The 6724-nt window shown below is 48.9% G+C and overlaps 1 protein-coding gene across 1 annotated transcript in view; it reads right to left on the bottom strand.

Annotated features, from left to right (window-relative positions):
• Olf413 (DBH like monooxygenase olf413) overlaps positions 1-5800 on the bottom strand; it is a 253276-nt gene extending 247476 nt beyond the window's left edge. Inside the window, exon 1 of the mRNA XM_076786999.1 lies at positions 5126-5800. The gene's annotated coding sequence lies outside the window, so the exon portion shown is untranslated. The remainder of the gene's footprint in view (positions 1-5125) is intronic.
• Positions 5801-6724: the final 924 nt, after the last annotated feature.

Raw genomic sequence — 6724 nt, forward strand, 5'->3', positions numbered from 1 at the left:
ACGCGACGTCTCGTCCTATCGTCGTCGAGATACGTTTCTCCGGACGTCGGATCGCGGGGGCAGGGTAAGTAACCCGTTCTCTGGACTGATTTATGACGGACTTTCGGGGCGACGGCAGCAGGCTCCACGCTCCTCGACCCAGCCATTTGTAAGCACCGAACCTCCCCCCTCTATTCGGATCGCGGCCGAATTTTCCGACGGAAATGCGAGATTAAGTCCCAGGCAAGCGCGACCCAATTTACCGCTCCACGCTATCCCATAATTAATTGGTCCGAAGACACAATCGCGGGGGCCGACGATTAATTATTTCGCCCGAGTCGTTGATACGTTAATAGCCGCCGTTAGCATAGCTCGTTAATTATTAGCAGCCTGGCGACGCAAACCTGTACGAATTTTCGGCGACACCGCGCCGATGCGACTCCCGCTCGTGATCGTCGGCTGCGAGAAAGGTCAAACGTTTATTATAGTTTCACAAAGGGTGTCCGGACGCAGCTCTATGGAGAACGAAACGAACGCCGCGGGTAATTGACGGACGTCAGTCGGCGAAAACGGGTCCTCCGTCTTTCGCTCGTTACAACAGAACCCGGCCGATCTCTCGCGAGAGCAAATATGCTACCCCGTGCTTTCGTGCCGCTACGTTTTCGATCAATTCTGCCCCCCGCCTGGCCTCGTGACGCTCGAAACTTGTTACCGCTTATGGTTTTCGCAATATTCATAAAGCTCGCGCGTGGCCAGAAGCGAATATAATTACCGCCGACGATAAGCGTCGAGCGAGAGATTTTTAATTACCGGCTTGACCGAGCGAAGCGATTAAAACGCGACGGTGCAATTTATTTGGCTGCTGTGCTCCCGGTTAGCGATTTGCACTCGGAATCTTCGGGAGCGAATGACAACGGAGAAACAAAAGGGAATCGCGAGTTAGGTTTCATTCTACAGCCATAAATTTCGTGCCCACCGAACACGTTCACTCCAGATTTTTCGAAGATCGCATGGGCAGTTCAACACTAGGTTTACGGAGCTCTAAAAATAACAAGAACGTGCTATCCCCATTTGTAGCAATATTTTAAAAATAGTATATACCCAAAGAAATTTTGGTAAATAATTTCTCAAGTATGCATCCTTAGAATCGTAATAATTTTGAGTTAAAAATATTAGAACCCGTCATTTTCACAGTAAACCTAGTGTTAAAGAGGTTACAGGTGTCAGCAAAGGTAAATAAAGGACTATTGCCGATAAGTGTTCCCGATCTTCGAGGCTCGGAATCGACGCGCTTCGGGTTGCATTTAGGATGCACCGTCGTCGCCTCGTCGTTCCCGCGCAACCGCGAATAAAAATGTCGTTTCCCTCATAAAGCAATACATCTCTCGGTTTTATAAGCAGCGGCCGCTCGTGTATCACGTAGCATCAAGATTACGGTATAAAAACGAACCTTCGTCGGGGCTTTTATTTCTCATCATTTCCGCGCTATATTTTTTATCGTGGCGTCTCGCGATGGTTCCCCCCGCTTCGGCCGGGAGATACGCAGGAAAAGATGGTTTTCCTCGAGATTTACAGACATCCCTTATACCGTGAAAGGGTGAAAGAGAGGGTGAGGTAGAGGACTCGCCCCTGCGCCCGCTCTTCTCCTACCACTTTTCCCGACGAATACCGTGCAAAGAGTTTCATTCAAACTTTTCTTATTTCCGACTCTCGGTCGTGCAACACGACAATGCTCTTAAATTCTCAGTCTTGCACGCTGGACACCGCCATTATACTTTGGCCGGTTCATAAGAACCGTTTGACCGGTCACGCAGAAATTGGGTCACTCATCGTCCACGTTAACCGGACCACGCATACTAACGTACGCGGGCGACGCTACGCAGGATGTGCAGCGTCCTGCAGCGATTCTTAATAGGAGGGGGTGGGGGGAGGGGGGACACAATTAAGGTTTCCCTCTGTCCGAGCCAGGATTCAAACTATCGATTCAACTTTCCTCTAACTGCATATTCGAACAGTGTTATAACATTTGGACGTTGGAATATTCATGCAATTGCATATGCTTTAGAGCATTATGTATTCAAATGATACGCTCGCATTTGTTGTGTTTACAATAAATCCGTCGTGAAAAATATTTCGCGCAACAACGAATAATATACTAGTCAAATATTGATCGAAATACAATTTGCTGTTTATGGTACGCGGCGTAATACTCTGAGAAACCTCCACTTATTTTCTGGCGAATTTGATAAACCATTTTAACCAACAAGAAGTTAATGGAACAATTACAATTCAATAGTGCGTAATCTGTGCGACACATAGCCTAACTTGCGCTAATTGATACTATACTGTTGTCATAAATTTCATTTCATTACGTTTCGTTCGCTTCGATTTCGGTATCTCTGTTATCAGAACTGAAACTTTTATCATTTTCGCAGCCATGCAGCTAAGAAAGCGCATGCAATCTGAATCATTGTTCAGACTAAGCTCATTTGAACAAACCGGTGAGTCACCGTGGGTGCTGTCGCCTGGTAGGCACGAGCAGGCCCTCTGTTATTCTTTCAAATGATTCATACGCTTTCCTTCGCCGATCTGAAGCCACTTACTCACAGGTAAATCCAACACACACCCACGCGTCGGTTTCGTTTCGGTTGAAATCAAAATGTTTTCTCGTGAAAAATTGGGCCAGACGGTTCTCTTATTTTCGATCGACTTCATTTTTTCCCAGAGATTGAACTTCTGCGATTCGAAACGCGACCGTGTCCCGGGGAAAGTTTCCGAAACCGGACAGTTCTGAAATTTTGCCCGGCTTCGGTCAACGGTTCTCGCAGTTCGGTCGAGCGGACGAGTATTTTCTACGGTATCAAGATAAACATTCGCGCGGACCCGGTTTTTCTCAGGACTGGGGCGGCTTTGATTGTGAAAATTCGAATTGCAAAACCCCGGGGAATATTGGGCGGTCGACGTCGAAGGGATTCGGACGATATATTGCGTACGCAACCGAAAGCGGCGTACGCAGATTAAACATTCAACTCGTGAATAGGGAATTTTCAGAAGCCCGCGTCGGAACTCGCGAAAACGATCGGGCAACTTGAAACGGGCAACAATCGTGAATTTCCGGTTGAATGCGCGTCAGCCGACAATGGAAACATTATATAGCATTCAAGTCCATTGTTTCCATCATTTTCCTTCTAACCTGATTAACCCGCTGACAGTTCTCTTTCGTGCGGAAGTTTCTTAAGTGCCACTTATGACAGCGAGAATTCACGCTGTCTCTATCCTCGACAGAATTTCATGTGGAAACGTGTCAGATGAATCATTCACGGATGTATCGATATAAAAGGCTTGCTCGACGACGTTACATCACACTGTGTTCAAAATGACAGCTATAATGCGACGAGAAATTCCTAGTTACGTACTGGTTCTTTTCGCTATTGTAAAAAGCCAGTAAAAACTCGGGAAGTGATCGTAACAATAGCCAAAACTGTTAAGAACGTCCTGTGGTTTATATCGCACCTATGACTGCGATATCTAGACTCAGCTTTTACGAGAGCGACAAAAATTGTCTACTCAACAAGTTTCCCAGTCGCTCGAACTTAGAATCACTTAGAACTTTTGTCGTAAATCTTTCTCCGCAAATGCAGATCAACGCGAGCATAAAACAGTTTTTAAACTTCGGCGAGTGTGAAATCGGTCAAATTGGCGCAGCCTTCGATTTATTGAAATCACTATCGACACATTTCACTTTTGACGCTTACAGGCGAATCTTTCTGAAAAGATTGAAGTTTCTATACGGATAAGTCGTTAACACGTCAGTTTGACGACCTGTCGACCAAAATAAACTGTGTACGTGCGACTGACTTATTCATTGACAAAAGGAACAGGATCATTTATCAGAGTTTACACAAAGATAAACATTACGATATAGTTGAGTGAAAATGTTCCTAGATAAATTAATTCAGAGGTTGATAGTCTAGTTATCGGATGCTTCAATTTCAATTTAATCGTTCCTTAACGTTTGGAATAATCGAGCCATTCTAGATTCTCACCGTCTGAATCCCAAAATTGAAGTTCAAATTGACCTGGATTGAATAGTGCCGTTGTGAAAAATGTACTCCGAAAATATTGGAGCGCGAACACTACAAATTCGCAGAAATCCTAGAAAATTGTGACGAGATCGAGAAATCATCAAAGAGTTGGAGCAAACAGGCCACGTCATTCAAGGTTAACAGGTTGAGGCCGCATCAACGAGACACAGTCGCAAACACCATTATTTCGGCCGTGCAGCGTAACGCGATGCGCGACCGATTAATTTCCCGCGATTCATTAATCCGCCATTACGGTTCCCGAAAACGCGAAAATGGCGTTCGCCCGCGGCACGAGACCGGCACAGACAACAGGCCGGAAGGATAACGATGGGAGTAAATATTGATCGAGCAGACCGATGAAATGTCGCGGGGCAACATGACGAAAGTAAGTGATCGATTCCTTCCTACAGGCACCGGCCGGGCTTCCGCTTACCGGCCGAAACAAATACACCCGCTCCATTTTCGTAATAAACGGTCACGAGCCGCCTTTCAGGAGCGACGAGAGAGGTCCGATTCGGCGACCGGGTACGATAAGCGAATGGAAAACTGGTTGCGCGATCGGTTCCGGTCGTCGATAACGCGATCGTGTTGGCTAGGCGATTTCCACGAAGACCCCGGGGTCCATCTATTTCGCGATCATTTTGGCGCGCGAGTTCCTTTGGCCCCAGATAGCCATCTATCCGTTGAACGGACTCGGGACACCAATGGACAGAATGGAGACACGAAGGATCCCAAGGATAAAAGGATCGCGAAACGTCGAATCTCCCTATCCGGAGTGAATCGTGCGCCTTCTATTCCGACTAGCTGGCCGGACGTTGCATTCAAGGACGTAAGTGGAGGACCGATCGACGTCGACGTCAAAGAGATTCCTCTGCAGAATCTGTTCGCCCACCCCCGTGTCTCCAACAGCGTGCAAGATCTCATCTTTGTCGGGAGGCACACGGAGAAATTGGGCGCAAGTGCGCCGCGCCGCGCCGGGTTTACGATCCGCTCGAAAAGACGACTAAAGACGCGAGGCGTACCTAGGGGATGGAAGGATCAAAGATCGAGATCAAACTCACCACTCGGTGCACGGGGTGTCGCGAAGTCGGTGCCGGTTGTCGAGTCGTTCTCTCGGCGATCCTCTCGAGAAAGGGTTGCCTTCGCTGGCTGTCCAAAGAAACAAAACGGGGGAACAGAGGGGAGGGTAACCACCCTCTCCCGATCACTGGCTTGTTTACACACTAACCGTCACTGTCACTCACTTCGGATCACAGGTGAGACAAGCGTGGTCCCGCGGCTCTTTTCTTCGTGGTTTACGAATCGGGACAGGTCGTGGTAGAAGCAACGAGGGATGCGAGAGCACACTCACTGGTGAACCAAGCTTCGAAGGACTGGCCTTCAAGTTTTTGTTTATATCGTCGAGCACTTGGATCGCGGTAGAGATCGGATCGGTTGTCACTGGTTCGTGTTCGTTGGCATTAGTTCGCCGCACTTGCCACCACGAAACGGTCACACGCGATTATCTCGATCATGTATGTAACTCGTTGACGAACAGGTGCGTTAAGGGACGCTCGGATTTGTTCGGTGAGAATTCGATGGGATTGATTGGAAGGTGCGTTTAAGATCACTGTTGCGCGAGTCGGTCCACTGTGTTTGACCGGTTTCGAGAACGAGCGTGAAATGGAACCCGGAACAGCATGCAGGCCAACCGCACGGTACGGCTCTCGCCTGTGAACTGAATACCCGTCGCGACCTGAGGCCGGGACTCGACTGGTTTCTGCTAGGGAATCTCCCCACTCTTCGGTCTCTTCTCGCGCGACCCTAGGCACACCAACCCCCAGTCTGACCCTCTCTCTCTCTCCCTTTTTCTCGCGTGCGCTCTCCGTCTCTCTTCTCACACCCTCTACCCCCTCGTCAGCCTTTCGCCCTTACTCTCTACCCTACCACGCTTCATTTCTTTTTCTCTCTCACTCCCTCTCCCCGACTCTCTCGTTCTCTCGTTGAATCTCCATCTATCCTTTTCCTCACTATTCCAGGTTCCAACTGCCTAACGCCGACCCTTCACGTACGACCGAACGACCACCCGTTTCTTCGGTATATACCACACTCTCATACTCTTTTCCCGAATACTTCTACCTGTCCCGCTCTTTCGGACGCGTTTTTCTTGCTTCCTCGTTCTTTCAGCCTTTTCTCTCGGATTTCTCTCTATCTCTCTCGCTCCCCCTTTTTCTTACCATCTTTCTTGCCGTCGTCTCGCGTTCTCACTTTTCCACGTCGAGGTGTACCCTTTCCAAGGACTTCCCGGATCCTGTTCGAGTCGGCCACCGTTCTTTCAGAAATATTTCGACACCGGTATACACCCCGTTGCAGTCCGGTCGACTCGATTCGGCCGGTTTTCGAACGACCGGCAGCAAAGTGCCCCTGCCAATCCGGGGCACATGCTCGCCATTTCGAGTACGTCCATTCTTCTAGCATCGGTAAAAAGGGTGGTGGAAGAAGGGCGGCGGGTTAACCGGGAGAATGGGAGGCGGGAATCGAGGGAAGGAAGTCACGGGCGGGGTGGAATCTTTTTATCATACTCGCGGAGGTCGGGATTCCGGAGGCGAACAAGTGCACGAAAGTGTTCTGACCCTTCGTGTTTGGGGCAGCACGATGGCCCTTTTAAGGATAAGACGGCT

This window comes from Halictus rubicundus, chromosome 4, assembly GCF_050948215.1.
Source record: "Halictus rubicundus isolate RS-2024b chromosome 4, iyHalRubi1_principal, whole genome shotgun sequence".
NCBI lineage: Eukaryota > Metazoa > Arthropoda > Insecta > Hymenoptera > Halictidae > Halictus > Halictus rubicundus.